Here is a 23,001-nt window from a genome sequence, read left to right as displayed (position 1 = left end):
TCTGTCTGTCTGTCTGTCTCTCTCTCTCTTCCTAAAGGGGTGCAAACCATGACCTCACTGGAGCTAAAGCCAACCTGGCCCATGCCTGCCCCTCCATGGTGATACCTGCACTGGGTAGAGGCAATAAAAAAAGATTCCAGCTTCCTTCTCCTTCTTTCTTTCTCTGCACGCTCACAACTTTCCTACTTACCAGGCCTAATGTGGGGAACTGGGAACAATGGAGATGGCGTGGCCCTTCTGACCACCGCCCAGCCACAACGGCTTCCTTAGTGCTCACAACCACATGGGTGCTCCCACCTGCCCTATGAGCACTGTCTTGTTTCTCAGTTGGCTCAGATCTCAGCAAGGGAAGAAAATGCTTTTAAGGTAAAAGTTTTCATAGGAGAAAAACTTCTTCTACCCAAGCTCAAAACTAAATAAGGAATCACTATCCTGATTTATCCCTTCTGTGAACTTAATGAAAACTCCTCAAATCTCTGCAAGACAGAGAAGTCTGGCCCATAAGGCAGATAGAATAACAATGACTGCTGGGAGGTGGAGAGGGAAAAACAGTGAGCTCAGAGCCAGCATAACGTGTGGGCCACAGAGAGGATGACAAAGAAAGTGAAATCTCTGTGTGGGCTTACCTTGGGCCTTCACATCTACTTTTTAACCCCTGTGTTAGGTTTGCCTGTGGATGTTTCCCCAGAGCTTCAGGGCTCATGGGTGGTGCTTTTCCGAGATGGGTGGATCTAGTAGGGGCAATACTGGGATTAAGAGAATGTGATAACTAAATGGGGTTAGCATAGTTCTGGGCGTGGATAACAGAAGGCACACTGTGGGTGTGGGTGGCACTACCCTGGAAGCTTCTAGCTTGAAGGGATAAAAGGGACAGACTAGAAGGCAGGCGCGGTGCTTCCTGCCTGCCCTGCCATGGACTGTTTCTCCTCTGTTGTGGCTCCTTGCCTTGGAACCAGCTGACTGTGGACTGAAACCTCTACAAACTGTGAGCGAAGGTAAATGTTGCTGCCTTTAACTTAATAGAGCTGGGTATTTTGTCCCAGCAATGAGAAAAGTCACTGGGATACCCTGTTAGGAAAAAATCAACTTTTTTGAAGTTATACTTTTTCAAAAAATTTGAAAATATTTCCAATATACTCACATACTGACATCATAATTTCCTTGGGAGACGGAATAAAAATATGACATTATCTTAACAAGTATGATGGTATTGTTACCCTCACAGGCATTAGAGAATTTTAAAATAAAAGATGCAAAAGGAGATGCATGGCTCCTAATGTTCAAGGGCTCTTTCTCCACATCTCTGCCTAAAAAAATGGCTCACGTATTTCGAAAGAGGAGACACAAGACATGTGTCAAGTGGGTGGCAAAGATTTTTTTCAAATGTTTCCGAAGTTTGGAGGAAAACAGCACTGGCTGAAGTAAGCGTGCCCTGCCATGGTCTCATAAAGGATGTGACATGTGGCAAATATCAAGACATGTGACAGCTGCAGGAACACATCAGTGGAGGAGCTGCAGTTAGAAACTGTCACTGCAGTGAAACTCCAGGAGGGAAAGCAGCGAGCGCCGCGTGTCCTCGCGCAGCCCCAACAAAGCGTGAGCTCTCTCCCTACCTTTGGGCTGAGACAGGGAGGTTCTCCATGCTGCTGTTGCATTCAGAGACTGCAGGATGGGACCACGGGCCCTGCCCACTCCCCTGCAAGGCCTAAACTGGAGGGGGACAGAGAAGGATTAACAGCTCGAAGAGTTAGCAGTGACGCCACAGCTGTGCTCCCTATGCTTCTGCAGGCCCAGGAGGGAAAGGCAGGGGGCAAACCGGAAAGCAAGAGGTACCAGGGCTGTGTTCCTCCTGCCCAGGACGCGCAGGCTGCACAGGCATGCTATGCTTTCAGGCCGTGCAGACATGTTGCTATGGAACCAATACATGCCGCGGCCACTGCTCAGCCTCCAGCAAACAGAACTGGGGTAGGCAAAAGCCTAGATTCCACTTAAAGGGCTGCCATCAGGGTGAGTGCTGTTGGAGCTCAGAAACAGGAGGAGCACTGGGCCAGGTCCAGTCCTTTGCACATGGCGAAGTGGGCCCCGGTGACTCCTGCTCTTCAAGGTGCACTTCCTGGGGCCCAGCCTCTGAGCAGCTTTTTGGGGGAAAACTCATGGGTTCAGTCCTATTTGGCAGAAAACAAATGGCTTGTGATAATTCAGGTAATAATTTAATGCCTTCCGAGTGTCCACATCAAACTTCTCCAGACCCCAGCAAGAAACACAGCTTTTGTGAGCTTAGGGGGGTCCTGCCTTCAGGCCTTTGCCCATCTTTTGCTTTGACCCTTCTTTACCAGTTGATTCTTTGCCCAAAGATTAGTACAATGGAGGTATGGAGTTTTGCATTTCTCCTCTTTCCTAAGGCCCTTCACTGTTGTTCAGTCTTATTAATCACTTCAGTCTACAGAAATGTTCAGATTTCCTCAGTGTACTGTCTTATGCTATGGGACACTTAGTCTAGGGACACATGTCCTGGTCTTCTCTCGGATAAGATGGGGAAATGGAAACCCTCAAGTCCACACTTCACAAAGATTCAACCTGCACTATCCCACAAAGACCTACGTGCTAAAGTTTGGTCCCTACCCTACTGTCCTGTGGAAGCTTTAGGAGGGGCCAGGTAGAAAGGCAGGTCATTGGAGGTGGGCTCCTGAAGGGGATGAGGGCCCCTTCCCTGTTGGCTTTTGCTTCCTAATCACTGCAAAAGGAGAAGTTTGGTCCACTGTGCTCTTCCTGTGCTGAAGGGCTGCCTCACCAGAGGCCCCAGTGCAACAGAGCCAATCAACCACGGACTAAACCTATCAAAATGTGGGCCACAACACATCTTCCCTCCTTTTATGTTAATTAGCTCAGGTATTCTGTCACAGCGACAAGAGCTGATACATTTCTAAGAAACACACATTTTTCAGGGACCAACCCAGGGATAGGAGTAATGTGATCAACACTCAGGTGATGTTCTAAGTTCCTGTCTCTGCCTGGTGGGAAACGGACTGTCTCTGTGGCTAAGGAGCCATATTAAGTTTCATAGTATTGACTAGTCATGCTGAAGAGTAGTTTCTAATGGTTAAGAGTAAGTGGTTGAGCTGACAAATGTGCTAAAACCATGGATGCTGGCTCTTAATACTGCACCTCGAGTAATCCTTAGGTGACATGAAATGCTTTGCAAGCACTGAGCCCCACCTCACTAGCATAACTGAATAGGACCTATAGCCTGGTCTAGCCCAGGACTCTTGGAAGTGTCCCAGGCAGGCCTCCCTTTCCCAGTTCCCCTGGAGAACTCTGCCTTCCCACCTGTCTCAACTTCACCACCTGACTGCTCTCACATAGAAACCACATTTCTTACTGAAGAAAATGTTCATCTCAAAGGCATAAAGACCGCGGGGCCAATGAGCTGTGTGCCACAGGGGCCCTGGTCCCCACACCCATGCAGGTGTCTCCTCCCCGCAGGGCTGGTCAAGTCTGCAGCTGGCTGGCACAGCCCTGCAGGTACATAGGGGCTTTTAGTTGTAAACCAGATGTGCCACAAAGCCTCAGCAAACAACAAGACTGCAGATGCAGAGGTCCAGAAAAGCCCAGGAGATGATGTGCCCCTTGCACGAGGTCCTTAGTGGAAGTGTTCTGGCTGCTCTCCCTCTGCCAGCCCCTCTTGGTAGCCAGGTTTGATTACTAGGAGGTCAAATAGCTAATCAGCTTCTTTCCTGACATTTGCCTTAGGGGAATGAAGCATTATCATTAATTTATTAGAATTACATTGAGTCAAAGTAGCTATATAAATTTATGTCCTCAGAAAGAAGCCGGGGACTCAAAAATCACCATGCAGCTGGGAGCCAAAGACCTCTCCTGATCACAGTTCTACTGCACCTGTGACAGCACAAACACATGACTTGTGGAGCTCTGGGCCTCAGCTGCCTGGCCTGTAGATTGGGCCTTTGCCAGACTGACTCTAAGATCCCATCCTTGGTGCATATCCTAGCACATTCTGCCACGGTATCCATGGGACAGCATGGCCACATGAACAAAGTGGGTGGCCTCCCTTTGCCCATGGCTGTTTCCTTGTGCAGTAGTCACAGAAGGAGAGAAACTTCCTCTCCTGTCTTTTCTGCAAGCTGGACAAGGTGACAGTAATCACCCAAAAGATGAAAACATGGGAGTATGAAAAAGAAGTGGCAGGAACACCCGGGAGGCAACCCCTTATGTGAAAAGGATCAAAGAGTGGTAAAGAATCCTGGGTTGAGCAGCAGGAAAATTAACAGCAGCAATGTTTCCCGGTGCTCTTCCTTGGTGCCTTATAGCACCGGACAAAATCGGGGCGCGGGCAAAAGGAGATGTGGGATTGAAAGCACCACTCGCTCTGTGCCTACAGCAGTTTCCTCTTTCCACTCATAAGATGCTGGTCTAATTTCTTTGGGAAACTAGGAGAGGAAAAATAGATGTAAGAAAAAGAAATGAAGCCCATTTGCTAAATCAGGGCAGGTATAAAGCCTAGAGATTGCACAGAGACACACTGAATGAAAACAGAAGTTTAAAAACAGAACTTTAAACGACCAATATGCAGAAAACAATCACATCCGTGACTGGTTTGTGATGGGCAGTGTGACCCTTATGACAAGGACTGCAGAACGTGTGCTTAGGCAATAACTCTTTGGGCAGGTCTCTTAGAGCGTCCTGTCCTGCATGCCTGCCGCAGGGCTGACGCGGATGTCCACAAGCGCCCAGAGGGCACCGCACACTACACTTTGTTCTTTCCCTAATTCTGCTCACATGGGAACGTGGACTTGGCAGAGACTCTACTGGTGATCCTGGGAGAGGCCGTGCGGTGTCCGGGACACTGAAAACCCACGCCAAGCATGGACCGAACCAAGATGATATGAGTGTCAGACAGAAGAGGGCTGAGAGACCGAGGCAGAGAAGGCAATGGCAACGAGAGACTGTTTCATGAACCGAAGAAGGAACTCAGGTCAAGATTCCGTTTTTTTCAAAACTTCCAGAAACTGTTTTCACGAAGCCTTTGGAAGTCTAGGGGGCTGTGAGGCAAGGCTGCTCCACTGCCGAGTTCTGCTGCTCGGATTTCCTGAGCCTCTAGGGTGTTTCTACCAGTTGGAAGAGTTCTGCTGCTTCCTTGCCTCCTTCTTGAGAGGAAGTAGGCATGTGGCTGTGGGGACCAGTGTGGAGTCAGCTCCCTAAGACCTCCCTCGAGCCGGAAGCAGATTCTCAGACTCAGCTTCTCCAAATCTGCAGGGATGCCTCGGAGTCCTTAGAGGTGCACACACAGGCAGGTGACGGCCACAGTCCTACCAGACTGGCCTGGCCTGCCGAGGCCACGCTGAGGGCAATGAGGTCAGACAGAAGGTTCGAGTCTGGTTGAAAAGCAGCCTTGTAGTGAGACTCTGTACCTAACAAAAAATTAGTTTACTAAAACATCATTAAAAATTAAGTTAATTTAAAAAAAAGAAAAGAAAAGCAGCCTGAAAACAAGGGAGCAGTGAAAGATGCTCCCAACCCACAGCCGCCCTGCGATCATCTTTCGAAAGCTTCACTTTATAACCCACTCACACGCACGAGCCTTTTCACCCTAATGACAGACAAGGCGTCTACAGAAAGACTGATAGAGACCACAAAAGTGAGTTCAGAGTCAGACCGGGTCTGTGTCTCAGCTGTCACCGCCCGGCTGTAGGATTCCAGTGACTGAAGCGCGCTGAGCTCCTTCCTCATTTGCATAATGGCAGTAATAATACCTGTTCCGTATATCATTTCACGTTCTTACTGCAGTGCCTGGCTTGTAGAGGAGACTTTATTAAGAAAAGAAAATCCTTTATTACCGTTTGGCACAACACATTTGCATACCTGTAACAATAGAGAGACTGATAATTTTATAATTCATCTGAATGTAAGTACTTGTACTGTAGTCTTCTCATCTCTTAAGAACAAAATAAGAGTGTTTGTAATTAGATAATCTAGACGGAGGAATATCCTAAATAACAGAAATCAGCAAAATTCCACTAATAATCACTATAAACATATCCATATATTCGGCTCCAGACTCTGTCCCATGCCCAAGGATATTCACAGATTATTATACACTTACTTCTAATTTCACACATCCATATGTAATTTATTTATAATGTACTGTAAGAATATTCATAATATTTTGCTGCCTGATAATTTTCTTACCTGATATGTTAAAAACCTTAACACCAGTAAATCTAACTACATCATAATTTTTAAGGGCTGCAAGAGTTTTGCTTAGGAAAAATAAACCAATAAACATTTATTTGGTGAAATTACAGAATCTACGGAAGTATTCATATTTATGAGAAGTGACAACACACTGCGGTAGTATGTGGTTCTTTCTCTGCTACATTTTCCTTCCGACCAAGAAAGGCAGATTGCATAAATACAATAACTCTTAACAGCAAAAAACTGTTTTTGTTTGAGTGGGTGTAGCTTAGAAGAATACAAAATATTACCTATACCATAGAGAATAAAATGACAAACTGTAATATTCAGTGGGCATCCCATCTACAGAAAGGGACAAAACTTTAACAACTAGACATATAACAGTAGACAAGGATGCCTATTTCAAGAATGAAATCCTAAATTTGAAGTTAAACACATATCCCTACTGCCAGCTTCATTATGGTAGAGTTACTGAATGATACAGGGAAACGGAATGTCATGGAGCCTTCAGTGGCCCTAGACATTAAATCACAGGATTGAAATTCAAAATCCAGTAAGGCTTGGGAGGCTGAGGCAAGAGGATCCCAATGTGAATCCCAGCCTGGGTGATCTAGTTACTTAATGAGACCCTGTATCAAAAGAAAAATACAAACAAGGGCTGGGGATATAGTTCAGTATGAAGGCTCTGGGTTCAATCTCCAGTGGAAGGAAGGAAGGAAGGAAGGAAGGAAGGAAGGAAGGAAGGAAGGAAGGAGCAAGTCAGGACTCAGCATATTTAGAAGGCATCGAAAGTTGGAATGCGTGAGCAGTGTCAGTATCGCCAGCCTAATTTCCTCCTCAGAGTGAATGGTAGGTTTGATAAAACACGCTGTATGCTTTGTGCGAGTCATGTAATGGGTCCCTTGCCTTCAATAAAGAAAACTGTGCCACCACTCTAATAGTGAGCACATTTCAACACAGGACCCCTTCTGAGGGCAGCTAGGAGCAGGAGTGTCCCCACAGTGTCAGAGGGTGTGGAGAGAGTGCCTCTTCCCGTTGGCAAGCCACTGGCTTTTCTGAGCACTCCCAATGCTGTTCCTGTGCACAGGAAGGAGGCGGCGGTCTGGCAGGGAAAGGCAGGACTCACGGAGGCAGCAGGCGACCAGCGAGCCAGACGTGGGCTATGAAATCCTGGAGAGACCAAAGGTGGAAGCCACTGGAAATTCCAAGTGAAGGTCCCTCTACAAGACCCGTCCACCGGCGTTCCCTCAGTATTTCATCACTGGCCCCGCCTATGCGATGCTTAGGGGAGCAACAACCTCGTGCTTTTAGAAAAGAGTTCTCCTAGTCTGTTTAACCATGTGAGCAAAAATTAACACTAGGAGAGAAGAACATAGAGCTTCAGTTTTCATACTGGACAGAGTCACAGCCTCTTGTGGACAGCTCACACCAGAGGTTCACCGTGTCATGGACGATGAGTGGGGCTCCCTGGAACAAATCTCTTTGGGATGGTACACTTCAGGAGCTGGAGAGAGGCCTACAGCCTAACAGTGAACTTCTTACAGTGGTGGGGTTTTATGTTGCTCAATTCTTATGGTGACTGCTTTCCCAGAAGCAAGCAGCAATTGGTCAGGCTGTGTGGTAGGTCAATATGATGTTCCCCACTTTTGTGGTATTAAAATCCTGGAGAGACCAAAGGTGAAAGCCAGGGGATCAAAGCCGGGACCTTCACTCTGAACTACGTCCCCAGCTCTTTTTAAATTGGTTTTTGTGGGCTGGCCAGATAGCTCAGCGGGGCTGGGGAGATAGCTCAGTAGGCCTGAGTTCAATCCCCAGTTCTGAAAAAAAAAAAAATTTTAAATTAAAATGCCTGCTTAGACAGATGCGGGGGGTCAGAGGTTCAATCCCTGGCCTGCTGTGCTGGCCCCACCCCTGGGACATGCTGAGATGGCAACTGAGACTGGGCATGGTGGCATGTGCCTATAATCCCAGCGTTTGGGAAGCTTAAAACAGGAGAATTACTATAAGTCCAATATGTGTAGTGAGACCCTGTAGACCCTATAGACCATGCACTAAAGTTCAAAAAAGACCAAAAAAAAAAACAACCAACCAACCAACCAAACAAACAAACAAAAGCTGATTTTTATCTTGAGCCAGCATTTGGTATGTAAGTTACTAAGTTGCCCAGACTGGGCTGGGATCTGTGATCCTGCTACCTCAGCTTCCAAAATATTAGTATTTCAGGTGTTTGTCCCCAAAGCTGGCAGTCACAATCAAAGCTAAGTTATATATTATTCCTGAATTTGCTTCCAAAAGGTCTCTGACAGCCCATAAAGTATAAGCATGATGGTTGGCAACATTCTTCATAACAGCATTAGCCATAGAAAGTTACAGTTTGGAGTCTCACATCCTCATCCAACTATGTGTCTCTGGCAAACATGACCTAGCCTAGAAAACTATGCTGACACCATCTCTTCCACGGTCAACGTGTATTTATTGACTGCTGACTTAGAAATTTGGTCTTGCCACTTGCTACAGTTTGGCTCTTAAATGTTTCCTAAAGGTCAGTGTGCTGGAGATGTGGTTCCCAGAGTGGTACACTTGGGAGGTGCAGAGTCTTTAAGAGGCTGGGCCTACGGAGAGGTTTGTGGGTCACTGGGGTGTGGCTTCCAAGAGAAGTGTGGGACCCCAACCCCTTCCTCACTGTCTCGCTGTCAGGTGAGCAGCTCTGCTCTGCCTGCAGCCCCGCCCCGAGGCGCTGCCTCGCCACAGGCCTAAAAGCAGCCAGGGCAACGGAGCTGGGCTGCACCCTTGGAGACCATCAGCCAAGAGAGACATTTTCATGTAATTTAATTATCCTAAGTATCGGGGATAGTGTCAAAAAGGTGAGAGACACACCATTATATTGTACCAACCTTCGTAAGCATCAGCTATCTTAACATTAGCTACTACCACTTACTGAGTACCTCGTTTCTGTTGACACATCTCTATCTTTTATCTATAATCTGGACCCCCCCCAAAAAAAATCTCTGTAGAATAGGTTCCATTAGCCCCATTGTACACATGAGGAGAACAGGGCTCAAGGAAAGTAACCAAAAGTCACACAAACAGCAAGTGACAAAGACCTTTTTGTCAGTTTCATGGCCAAAGGAAGAGCTGAGCTCTTAGCAACATGCACACGGGTTTTATATTCAAGTCGTGATGCGTAAGCACTCAGGCACACACAACAACACACGCACTCACACACACTCACGCACAGGCACTTGATTTCACTAGACAGGCAGATATTTGTTTTCCAGGTAATTTTGTTGGGGGGGGGGGGGGGGAGCATGCAAAGATGCTAGAACAAAAACTACCCATGACATTCAGCAGAGAGCCGGGCATTAGGCGCCCAGTGGGTGCTGGGTAAGAGCTCTTCAGGCAGCACAACAGACACAAAGTGCTGACAGTCGCAGCGACACAAAATGTAGCCGTGGCGAGTCAGTCTAACAATTACTTTGCAGCATTCTGATTATGAGCCACAAGCATGCAATCAAAGCGGAGAACGCTCTTAAATGATCTCCATCAGCATTTTACTTTAGTTATCAAGGCATGGCAGATTGCAGATATTCTCATCTGACCTAAACGCAGTGCTAATAACCCAAACACCCAGTGTGTATGAGAATAATAATGGGCGAAGAGCAATGGCCTTGCTGGGGGCCTTGGGTGATGCAGTGGATGCATTCTGTTTTGTTCAATCTTTCACTTACTAACTCAGAGCAAGGCAACATTAGTTATGTGTTTCTTTGCTGGTAAATTTTCTTTTCAGTTCACCTCCATTTAAATTTACTTTTAGGTAAGTTTACCCATTCCTTGGACTTAGAATTGCAAGATGTACCCCTGTCCAAGAGGGACATTTTCCTTTTCTTTTCTTCCTTTTTTTAAATGTATGTATTTGGAATAAGGATTTTTTTTGTTTGTTTGTTTTTTGTTCCTCGAATGCCTTCAGGGCACTTTTGGCCAGCGGGAGAGTTGTGAGGTTCGAACTCCAGCAACCTGAGGCTGACAGCTTTGTGGAAGCAGCCACTTAAAGGCCTGAGCTAGGGCCAGGCCCCTTAAAATAAAGGGGTCTTTTTGGGTTTATTTATTTATTTATTTATTTATGCAGTACTTGGGATTGAACTCGGGACTCTGCGCTTGCCAGGCAAGGGCTTATTCTACTGAGCTATCTCCCCGGGTCCTTTAATGTATGTATTTGGACTCATAGTGATCCTCCTGTTTTCAACCTCCCCAGTGCTGGGATTATAGGCAAGTGCCACCACACCGGGACTCGGTGGCTGGCTCACTGCACCCAGCCATTATGGCATGTGGTGCTGGGGACTGAACCCAGCTCCCTGAGCTTGTCTAAGCAGGCACTTAGACTGCTGAGCTATCTCTCCAGCCCAGGGGCATTGGGCACATTCAATTCAAGTTCAGTTATTTTCATAATAGATTGTGCCTTCTCATCTCCCCCACTGAATTGACCAAGCTCTGAGAGCTGAAATTTTATAACACTGAGCTCTACATTCTTCAGCGCAGTGCCTGCCATCTGTACTAGATGCTCAAAGTATGCAGGAATGAATGTATTCTCGTAGGGGTCGTAGGCACAAACACATGCACATATATTTCATGGATGGCCTCAACTCAGGAAAACCACTGGCATTTCACAGGGCAATATCCAATTTCCAAAAATGGTCTAAAATGAAAAAGATGTTGTTCTAAACATATACCATGAAATGCTAGAGAGATCAGTTCTTGGGAAGGCAAACATATAAACAGAAGTCTACTGTTCAACATGGTGGTACATGTTGGTATTTCCAGCATCTGGGAAGCTGAGACAGGAGGACTGCCACAATTTTAGGACCAGCTTAGTCTAAACAGTGAGTTTGAAGTCAGTCTGGACTACACAGGAAGGCCTTGTCTCAAAGTAAAATAAAATTTAAAAGCCAGTGATTACCACTGTCATTGTTATCAAAGAAAATAATTTTCAAGGGATTCTTAAATACTAAAGCTTGAAAGAAGACAAATAGTACTTAGGGAGCGACTTTCAAGGAAAGCAATTATAATCACTACAGGTTGTAGAGTGAGTTCTAGGAGGAAATATGGATTATTTATACTGCAGGAACAAGACCAAGCTCAACTTTATTTGAGTTAATTCTATTTCTCAAAGGACAAAGAGAAAGGGGCACAAATGTTCATGCTTCACCAACACGTCCAGCTGAGGCACGAGGATCCTACGGAAAGAGTCAGGACCTCCACTCTGCCTTCTGGTAAACCTTATTACATCTGCAGAAGCCAGTGCCCTCTTCTGGGGTTGCTCACTGTTAGCACTCTAGTTGGGCTGTACAAAATGACAAGCTCAGGGCCGGCCTGATAGCTCAGCAGACTAAAGCACCTGCTTAGGCTGACGCAGTGACCAGAGAGGGTGACTGAGACTGGGCGTGGTAGTGCGCACCTGTAATCCCAGTGCTTGGGCGGCTGAAAACAGGAGAACCACTATGAGTACGATCTATGAAGTGAGACCCTGTAGATCCTATAGACCCTGTAGGAAATCCATAAAAAAAATAAAAAATGAAAGCTCACCATTTTAGAGAAGATCAGCCACAGATAGATGTTGATTTGACTTTATGATTTCCTAGGTGTCTGCCTTTGTGTGTATGAGTGTGTGTGTGTGTGTGTGTGAGTTTGTGTGTGTGAGAGTTTGTGTGTGTGCATGTGCATGCACGCATGTGCATGTGGTGAGTGTGTGTGTAGGAAGTTCAGTCCTCTTAAAGGCTATTGTATCCAATTTGAAAAAGTCAACATTCCACACTCTTCCATTGGCGGATAGAGCACGTAAGCTCTACCTACGCAGCGTCCATGCACCTTAGCAATCTCAGAAGCCAGGCAGGTTCACTGTATTAACACTCAAGAGGTGAAACAGAAAGCAATAAAGAAAAAGTCAGTGAAACAACAGCACCTCAACGTTCCAAGCTGCACCTTTGACTCTGAGTGAGTGGAGAGAAGCAGGGTGTAATTTTAGGGTGAAAAGAAGGAGGCTGTCTGTGCTCTGCAATGCAGGGACCGCTCCTGCACAACAGCTCTTCTCATTGCACCTAACGGCCAGAACAATTACAACCAAGCCTTTTTTTTTTTTTTTTTTTTTTTTTGTGGTACCAGGGATTGAACTCAGAATCTTGTGCTTGCCAGGCAGGCACTTATTCTACCGAGCTATCTCCCTGGCCCTGTCTTTTCTTGTATTGGGGACTGAACTCAAGCCCTCTACACTGAGCTATATGCCCAGTCCTCTTTGTAATTTTTATTTTGAGATAGGGCCTCGCTAAGTCACCGTACTGTCTAGGTTGGGCTGGAACTTGAGCCCCTCCCGCTTCAGCCTCCTGCAGTGCTGGGATTACAGAAACGTGCCATCACACCTGGACGTCACTGAGGTGTGTCCTTGAACACAGAAGGGGGAGGAGAAAGGTGAGTGCTGTTGTCACTTTGCTCTCCGTGGGAGACTTGAGAGGAAAGGCAGGAGTTAAAATCCATGACTTGCAGAAGTGTCGCCTGTGTTAGAAAGGGTTCCGTGACATCTGGTGGCATATGAGTGATGCCAGGATGGTGAAGCACTCGCCCCAGTCAAATGACAAGATCTAAGGAACAGCTCTGGATACCAAGTTGGAGTTCAGTAGATACTTGAAACACTGTCATTTAAAACTCTATGAGCCTTACAGCTTTCAACGTGATAGAGTGCTCAGCAGTCAACATCACCCTATTATAAGCATAGTTTTTCAAACGGTATCTCCTAAATGTCTAGCAGAGCCAGGGGCTGGGGAACCTTTTCTATACAGAGCCAGACAGCAAATGTTCTGGGCTTTGCGCATTATATAATCTGTGTCAGCTACTCAAGCTGCTGCCGTGTTGCCAGAGCGGCTGCAGACAACAACAATACAGATGGGCATGGTAGCATTTCAATAAAACTTTATTGAAAAAAATAAGTACCTCAACTTTTGATTGAGTCTTATTTTAGGTGGCATTTATATGCAGTGGAGCACTACTCTGCCATACAGGTCAGCCTTAGGCACTTGTGGGCAGTTAGATGGAAGATGAAGCATAATTGTTAAGAGAAATAAGTCAGATACCCAAGCTGAAATATTATATGGTTTCCAGAAACTAAAAGTATCTGTATGCAAGTGAGGAAGGAAATGGAAGATAGATAAATAGGAAGTGGGGGAGAGGTTCATACGGTTCCCCAAATTATCTATTTGGCTTGTTTCAAAAATATTTTAATATATATGCTAACTTGTCTCATGCATACTACTTGCTTCTCCTCATTTCTTGAAAGGAAAGTTTTGGGACTGGGGAGATAGCTTCGTGGTTTAAGAGCCTATCTGGCAAGTGCAAGTATCCGGGTTCAATCCCTGGTTCTGCATCCTATTCTGACCCAGAACCAAACTGCGTAGTAAGACCCTATATCAACAACAAAATTAAACAGAAAGATTAATAAAAAAGAGGTAAGTCTTGTGCCAATATCTGTTTCTTCTTTGTAAAATAGAATTCTTTTTGTTGATGTCTGGAGCTCTGAGAAACTACGTTGAAGATAATGATAGATGGTAGACTATTATCATTCTTATTATTTTGTTAGAAAATGTTTTATTTTTTCATAAAATTGAAAAAAGAAAAAAAAAATTTTAAAGGCTGGGGCAGAATTTGGCCCACTATCTAGAGTTCATCAACCCTGGTCTAGAGAATCATTCTACTAGAAAATTACGATGGACCTGTGCTTCACCCATTTGCTGGTGAAGTGGGCGAGGGCCTGGTCCTACAGCCGCTGCAGCGAATGTCCTCTGCCATACACAGCCGAGGGCAAACCTCAGGCAGCCAGACAGGTTTCCAGGGAAGTCACAGTATGCCTCTCTCTCCATTACCCATGCACAAAGGGAACGGGCCACCCCAGGGACCCCCAGGTACATGTCCAGAAGCCATCTGAAGCAGTACTACCTAGGCAAAAGGAAGATCCATTGCGACAATAACAAGCATATGACCCAGTTTTAAAAATGGGCTGAGAATCCCATGCCTGTAATTGCAACACATTCAGAAGCTAAGGGAGGAGAATCGCAAGACTGAGTCCAGCCTGGGCAACTTAGCAAGACCTTGTCTCGAATTTTTAAAAACAAAATAAAAGGGGGCTGGGGATATAGCTCAGTGCAGAGGCCCTGAGTTCAATCTCCAGTTCTACCAAGAACAAAACAAATGAAAGACAATAGATCTGATGAATGTGAATTTACATTTCTCCCAAGAATGTAATACAAGCAATAATACAAACAACCACCAAATGTGTAAAAAGACAATTAGCATCACGAATCATCGGAAACTTGCAAATCGAAACTACCATGGACTAGCATTTCACTTTTGTTAGGTTGGCTTTTATGAAAACAACTAACCAACCACAAAGAAAAAAAAAAGCCCAGAAAATAACAGGTAAAAAAAAAAAAAAAAAAAAAAAAAAAACAAAACAAACAAACAAACAAAAAAACAGGTATCACTGACAAATACGTGAAAAATTTGGAACTTGAGTGCACTGCTTATAGAAATGCAAAGTGGAGAGCTACTATGCAAAATCCCATGATAGTCATAAAAAATTTGTAAATGTGGTGTATACGCCCAATGGAATATTACACGGCTCTAAAGAAGAAGGAAATTCAGGCATATGGCACAACATGAATGAACCTTGAGGACAGTAGGCTAAGTGAAATAAAACAATCACAAAAAGACAAATGTAATTGCACTTCTGTGTGGAACTAAAGGGTAAGCAACTTCATAGAATAGAAAGTGGAATAGTGGTTGCCAGGCCAGGGGAAGGGGACAATAGGGTTGCTGATCAATGGCCTAAGTTTCATTTTTTGAAGGTGAAGAGCTGTGGGTTTTGCTACCATTATCAGTGACTTATGGCCCCTGAACTGGACACTTATGAGTGGTAAAAACAGTAACTGTGTGCATATGTGGTACTGGCGATGGGACCCAAGGGTGCTCTGCCAAAGAGCTCCAGCTCCAGCCCCTCCCCACCTCTTTTTAAGACAGGTTTTCATTAAGTTGCCCAGTGTAGCCTTCAACTTGTATCCTCACGCCTCAGCTCCCCAAGAAGCCGGTCCTGCAGGTATGTATCACTGCACGCTGCAGAAGAACAAATTTCATCTCATCTACATCTGACCACAAGAGGAAGGAAGAAGGTGTCCTGGCTTCACTTTTCCCAACCTGGTAGAATTCAGGTGATCTGCTCGGACCAAGACATCCAAAAAGGCTCAAGTTGGTCATGGCTGAGAGCTGGCTTATGGGAGGCAGCTGGAAAACTGTGGCTTGCTTTTGGTGTTCTCAGAAATCAGCTACCATTTGAGAGTTCCCACATCTAGGGATCATTTGAAGTAAAAAAGAATGCAGGCTCCTACAGTGAGTTCTGCATATTAAGATTCATGATCTGGTCAGTACCTACAATTTCTCTCTCTCTCTCTCTCTCTCTCTCTCTCTCTCTCTCTCTCTCTCCCCTCCCTCCCTCCCTCCCTCATTCCTTCCCTCCCTCTCTCTGTCTATCTTTAGTACAGGGTCTCACTACACAGCTCAGACTCATAGTAATCCTCCTGTCTCAGCCTGCCCAGTGCTGGGATTACAGGTGTGCACCAGCACACCCAGTTTTGGTCAGCATGATGTGAGGCTGGCATGGTATGTGGTACTAGGGATTGAACCTGGCAGTCTCTTAGACCACCGAGCTATCTCCCTGACCCCTACAATGCTCTTTTCTGAGTCTTACAACTTCAGGTCAATTTCATCAATTTGACTTTGTTTTTATTTTATTTTATTGAGAAACAAATAGCAATGAGTCAGTTTCAAAACTGATTAATAGGACAGTTTCAATAATTAATACATAGTACATTGTTATCTTCTTAGTGGTTATCCATAGTACAAGATGCAGACAGAGGCTATCCTGTCCAAACACTATTATTTAGTACAAATCTTTCTTCTCATTGAATTAAGCAAAAGTAGCTGTACATCTATCCTAACTATTCTGTATATGCAGATACAAAATGGTCCTTCCTTTGTATCCCTCCTTTTTTGGTCAATTTCACTTTGTATTGAGTAAAGTCAATGATAGAAATAAAGTTCTAGAAAATGTACTACAGTTGAGGGGGTGCAGAAAGTTTAGAGAATTCCCTGTTACAGGAAAGCAAATCTGTTTGTCAGGGTTGGAGTGAAAACTCAGCCTCTGGTTCAAGGGAGAAAAGTTTCTTTCTCTGCCTAACTCTGTTCCCCTGGGTCATGCATGTGTGTAGTTGCTTTTACTTGATTCATCTGAAATGCAAGCTTCCCTGAGCTTGGTGACACTCAATATCATATTCCAAATGCCCTAGAGGTGACCTCGTGGAACCTGGCCCTGTCAGCCTAGCGCTATTCCAGGGATTACTCAGGTGTCACCCTCGGGAACATCAAGCCTACACAGGGCTGCATCACCTACTACAGAGAGGATGCTGACTCCTGCTTTCTCTGCCACAGGAAAATGCTTTCTCTTCTCCCTATATTCTCAGGAAAAACAAGCAGCTACCTAACCAGCCCAAGCACAGGGGAGGAAGAAAGTCCTATGGTGGCAAACACACACCCCTGAGGCTACCCCCTGCTGACAGCAGGTTTTTCCCAGGGTGCCAAAACAAGGTAGAATGCTGAGTAATCATCTCACAAATCAGGATCACTAATTCTCAGCTTGCTTATCAAGAATGGCTATCCGAGGAGCCATAACATTCCAGTTAATTGAAGCATTCTGGATATCAGAGGTTTTACGAATGCAGAATAAGGGAGAGCTGTCATCCAGGGACATAAATCTCAATTGTAACTACTTTTTGCATGGATTTTTGTCATATAATTCAAAGCACACACATACAGGCAAAAGAGTCTATGCAGAAGACTTCTGGAAGTGAGTAGATATTCAGGAAACAGTATGTGCTAGGTTATATATATATAAATCCAGTTGCTATGGTTTGAATCTTAAATGCCCCTGCCGAGGCCCCATGTGCTAGTGGTTTGGTTGTCATGGCAACACAATTGGGACACAGTGGTACCTTTAAGAGGCAGGACTTAGTGGGAGGTGCTTAGGTCCTTAGGGGTGTCCTTGAAGGGACAATGGGGCCTGCCCCACCCTACTTTGCTTCCTGGCCATGAAGTAAGTGGTTTTGTTATGTCATACACTCCTGTCATGATGCACTGCCACACCATAGGCCCCAAGCCACAGGGCCAAGCCACTGTGGACTGGAACTTTTAAAACTAAGAGCCAAAACCTTTGCCTTATAGGGGTAGGTTGTCTCAAGTATGTTGTTATAGCACTGGAAAACTAACTGGCACACTCGTGATACGCAGGGAAACGTTTAGCACCAGCCAGAGGGAAGAGAGAAGCCCTGATTTGCCGCATCCATGGAGGATGTGGTAAAAAGAGCAAAGATACAACTCATAAGGCTGACAAATACCTCCTCTATCCAGGGAGCAGCTCACAACCACGTGACAGTCACATTGGCAGCGTGGATTCTTGCTGTGGTGACAATGGCTCCTCACTCACCTTAGGGGTTGAGAGCAGTCATTCTGTGGAATGTCCTTCAATCTGTGTTGCTCTGAGCATGAGAGAAACACCAGAGATGCCCCAATTGTAGGACACTCCACAGAACAAGTGATCCATTTTCCTTAAGATTGGCAAGGTCACTAAGAACAAGCAAGAGAAAGTTCACCTTCTAGAAGAGCCTAAGAGGAAGCGACAACCAGCCAGGAATGGTGGCCCATGCCTGTCATCTTAGCACGTGAGAGGCTGAGGCAGGAGGATCACTGTGAGTTCAGGGCCCCGATGGGCTACATAGTGAGCCTTCTCAAAAAATGGAGAAGTAGCAGAAGGAGCAGGAACGGGGAGGAGGAGGAGGAAGAGGAGTCGCAGGAGAGGAAGAAAAAGGGTAGAAAGGGAGACAGCTACATATAATATGGCACCTGGAGTGAGATCTTGCAACACAATAAACGATATGAAGCTAAAAGCTAATAAAATCTGGGCAAAGTATGAACTTTAGTAAGAGTAAAACAATTTCACCTGGTACTCTGTGATTTATATGTGATATTTTGCTTAATATTCCTAATTCTATTAAATGAGTTTTAGTCCCATTCTATAAACAAGGAGAAGAAAATACAAGTCTGTTGCCCAAGGTACTAGCATTAGTAATTGGTGAATTGCAAGTTGAAATGTGCGTTGGGTCATTCTAAGAACTTTAGCAGATTTGCCTCCATTATCTTCACAGCAACCCCACACAGTGAGCAGCTATTGTCACCTCCAGTGGAAGCCCGGAGTAGCTAAGGGAGTTGCCCAAGGTTTGCACAGCAGGCTGGCAGTAACACAACCAGAATTTCAACCCAAGACACCTGGTTGCAGAAGTCACAAGTAGCCCCAAAGTTCCACTTCTCAAACCAATCAGTAACAACTGATGTTTTCCTTTCTCCTCTCCTGGCTTAGTCATTTTAATTCCCTGGGTGTTCTAAGAAACCTTTCATCACAACGGCCTCTTCAGGTAGGGGTAAGGACAGGGACTGACCAAGAAGAGACAAAAGGGTATACAACAATGTATCATCTTAGGGGACACTCAAATACATGTACAGGGTCACTGCACATAATTCTTACCTAACAACAAGAACTAAAGACAAATAGAAGGTAGAGTGACTTTCATCCAAAGTCTTTACGATCATAACTGTTTGCTATTTCAGATTTTTTTAAATTCTAAAATATTCACATGTATATAATGAGATACCTTGGGGATAAGACCCAAGGTTAAACACAAAATTCTTTTAAGTTTCATATACACATAACCTGAAGTCACTTTATAGACTTTTTAGTGGGCCTATGTTTTGACTGTGGCCTGCCACATGAGGTCGGGTGGGACATTTTCCCCTTGGGATGTGTAGCTGGTGCTCAGACAGTTCCAGATTTTTGAAGCATTTCAAATTTCCAGATTAAAGGCACTGACACTAAATGAATTAATGATATCTATTGACTGACTCTGTGATGAACTAAAGCACTATGGTCTGAGCGCTGGACAAATGCCTGCATGGGAAACAACGAAAGTATAGCAAAATATTAGATAACATAGGCAGGGAGTCTACAGGTGCGCGCTGTACAACTCCGAGTTCTTTGCATGTCTGAAATTTTCCCTAATAGAATGCTAAGGAAAACATATCTCTCATCAATAAGTTACAATGGCTTCTCAAGAATTATTTGAGTCAAATCCATATGTATACAGTATTTTTTCATTTCTTTTAATAAAATACTAGGCTCCTGATTTATTCTTGTAATGCCTTTTTACAAAAGCTCCCCCACCCTGACAGTGAATGAAGCACTACTGCCAATGTGTGCAATTAGGCTATTAAGTAACAGACATGAGCGAGTGTTTATTAATTAGCACAAAGCCATTGAGGATGTGAGCCCCAGGCTCCGTGGAGCTTCGTATTCCACACGGACCCTCCAATCATTTTTGTGGCTTGGATAGAATTCAAGACTGGTACTTGTCATGATCAAAAGCACACAATAAACATTCCATAGAACAACTCCATAGAACACTCGGTATTGCTGTAGTCAACAAATATCTACCACATGAGTATGTTAAATAGCACATTTATAATACATCTATTGCTTGTATGATTTTCATGAACTTGGTTATTTAGTCCACCTTCAATTCTTACTTGGCCTTAGCTCTTTCAGAGCCTTTCTGTTTTTAGTATGAGGATTTTTCTCAAGACAGGTGCTAATGAGATGAGTTAAGAAATATATGCATCTTATAAGTCAACTATCAGATGGTTATTACCTTTTAGAAAAGTTAGAGTCTCCCCCAGGCCACTGTAAGTGTGCACCTTCCCTGGGTTGAGTTGCTTGACAAAGTCATTAGCACCAGCAGGTGTTAAAGCTGCCTCAAGTGTTGCGTGGTGGCCACTTTATCCACAGAATCAATGCCTGCTGCACGGCCACAGGATAAAGCGTGTGTGATTGGTGACCCGCCACATGAGGAGTGGGAGCTCGGAGACTGGCCCTGTCAGGGATGGGAGCGACTCTGCTGCTTCGGGGCGTGAACACTGGTGCATGGGGTATAATCTTCTAATCAGCATGCAACCGTGACACAAGCTAAACAATAGCCTTTGGCTTTTAGGAAAGACGAAAGCAAGTCTGACACCTCAGGAAGGAGGCGTGGGTAGGCATCACATTGTATGCGGGTCCAGCCTGAGATGCTCGGGTTGGTAGCACAACTAGCCATCGATTTGGTGAAAGCCTGTGGAGTGAACTCCTTTGGCCTGCCCACTGGAGGCAGGAATTCTCTCTGCCCTTCAGATCTAGCTGCCCCACAACCTTCAACCTGGAAATGCTAGAACAGCAAGGGCACCCACTTCGGAGCCAATGACCTTGGACAAATCACTGGAACTCACTCACTGTTCTCAAGTATTACAGGGTATAATGATATTCCTGGGCTAATACTGGGTTAATAATAGTGGGTTAATACACCAAAATGCACTCGGGAGAGTATCGGCACACCTGAAGGACTACAGAAGCACTCTACTGACCAGTATCAAAACAGCTGATGGCTACCCAGTGGTTCCAAAATAACCACGCCCCTCTCCTGCTGGTCAAGACCTTTCTCACACTACCCTCCCCTGCCACCCACCGAAAGGCTGGTCCCTGAAGACTTTCATGTCTTCCTGAGTACAGAAGGCCTGGCCAGGAACCCAGGATGTTGGCAGGGAGTTTAGAAACTCTTATTCACAAAGCTAATAGGTTGATTCACTTGAATGTACAGCTAGCTCACTACATCTTTCACTTCTCTTTTTCATCATGGGTTTTCACATGCAGATTTTACCAGCCTATTTCCTTCCTCTCTCCTCTCCTATTAAAAAATCTTTTCATCTTTGGCTCTGTCCCACCTCACTGTTGAATTTACCAAAAAGGAAGGAAGAAAAACCAGCCCACTAGCTCCGAGGCCTTGGTGTTTTCCTCTGAACTTCACATTGACAATATCACACACGGTCATGGCAGTTTAAAGGAGAAATAGAATCTAATGAGAAAAGATAAGAGAGGAGCACAGATCCAAGAACTGCAGAAAATGGGCTCAGTAAGACCTGGGAGCCCGCTCCCAGGGCTGGACACGCAGACTGCCTCTTGCCCAGGAGCATGTGGTTTCTCTGCTGGCATTTCTTTAAAGTCATCCATCACCCTCCCATGGTTTACCTTTAACAAAGACACTGTGCGACCAGGGCGCACCTCTGTGACTTGTCATCCTCTAGGCCTCAAGGTCGCCGCCTGGAGTAACCGGATGAGCATTACCTCATTCGCTCACCACAGCACAGTTACATCAGCGATCGATCGATACAGGAGGCTTCTGCTCCTCCTCAACAGGCCTTCTCCCGGGAGCTCCCTGCACACATCAGAAGCAAATTACACCCTTAAAGGCAGATGACACACCGAAGATGGGAGGCTCCTTCCTGCCAAGCAAAGCCTTTGTTCAGCCCATGAGGAGTGACAATCCAACCTTGAAAAGGGGGGGAAGACTAGAGGAGGACACAGCATCCAAGCAGCCGAACAGTGCTGCTCAGCTCTCTTCCTGAAATGGTCTAGTACATTCTGGGGACTCAAACGGAAGTACAATCGCATGGGACAGCTATGCTGAGGACCAGGAAACACACTCCTGTTTGGGAATCTGTCCCATAGCATTGATTTTACAAGACACCCACTGGGAAAATAATGCTTTTCAGTAAAGCAGTAGCACATGTGGCAGTCACTACTCTATTACTTTATATATAATGACCAGATTTAGCTTTCCCAACATCCCAGTGAGAGAGGGTCTATTTTTCTGCTCATTGTACAGGGGGGAACACTGAGGTACAGGAAGTTAAGTAAAGGACCTGAAGGTACACAGATGAGTGGTTGAATATGGCTTTCAAGCCCAAGAGCTGGGTTCTGAGGTCATACTAAACTGTCCAGTTAATAGCAGTGACAACCTGTTATATTTGTTTTTGGCTTTGGTATGGGGATCAAACTCAGGACCTTGCACTTGCCTTGCAGGCATTGATACTGCTGAGCTATCTCCCCAGCCCAACCTGTTATATTTATGATGTTTTGTATTTTATATCTTCACAATGATTTATCATCTGCTTGGCATAAGCATTCTGTACACTTAGTGAAGAATTTCTTTTCCAACAGTCTTCCACAGAGAACTGCTCAATACCTGTGCCTGGAATGAAGGAATGAACAGCTAGTTCATCCTCAAATTACTCTGTGGGCCAAGATGGGAACATATGTTTCTGTGTGATTCAGCTTTCTGTTGCTGCAACAAAGTACCTGAGGAAACCAACTGAAGTAACTGGTTCATGGTTTCAGCCCACAATTGGATGGCAAACCTCATTACTTCCTGGTGGCCAGGAAGCAGAGAGAGAGAAACAGAGACAGACAGAGACACACACAGAGAGAGAGAGAGAGAGAGAGAGAGAGAGAGAGAGAGAGAGAGAGAGAGACAGACAGAGACACAGAAACAGAGACAGACATAGAGACATAGACAGAGAGAGACAGACAGACAGACAGAGAGAGAGACAGAGACAGAGACAGAGACAGAGAGACAGAGAGACACACACACAGAGACAGAGAGGGAGACAGACAGAGACAGACAGACAGAGACAGACACAGAAACAGAGACAGACATAGAGACATAGACAGAGACAGACAGACAGACAGACAGAGAAAGAGAGAAAGAGAGAAAGAGAGAGAGA

The 23,001-nt window shown here is 45.2% G+C and overlaps 1 protein-coding gene across 6 annotated transcripts in view; it reads right to left on the bottom strand.

Moving 5' to 3' along the window:
- Atxn1 (ataxin 1) overlaps nucleotides 1-23,001 on the bottom strand; it is a 421,514-nt gene that overhangs the window by 192,913 nt on the left and 205,600 nt on the right. The window contains exon 5 of one of the 6 annotated variants that reach the window (XM_023712041.1): nucleotides 1,614-1,710. The exons of the other annotated variants lie outside the window; for them this stretch is intronic. The gene's annotated coding sequence lies outside the window, so the exon portion shown is untranslated. The remainder of the gene's footprint in view (nucleotides 1-1,613; nucleotides 1,711-23,001) is intronic. 6 annotated transcript variants of the gene reach the window in all.

The sequence above is a fragment of the Octodon degus genome, unplaced genomic scaffold (genome assembly GCF_000260255.1).
Source record: "Octodon degus isolate 3935 unplaced genomic scaffold, OctDeg1.0 scaffold00023, whole genome shotgun sequence".
In the NCBI taxonomy this organism is placed as follows: domain Eukaryota; kingdom Metazoa; phylum Chordata; class Mammalia; order Rodentia; family Octodontidae; genus Octodon; species Octodon degus.
The sequence above is the reverse complement of the archived record's forward strand: the minus strand, read 5'-3'. Positions and strand labels throughout refer to the sequence as shown.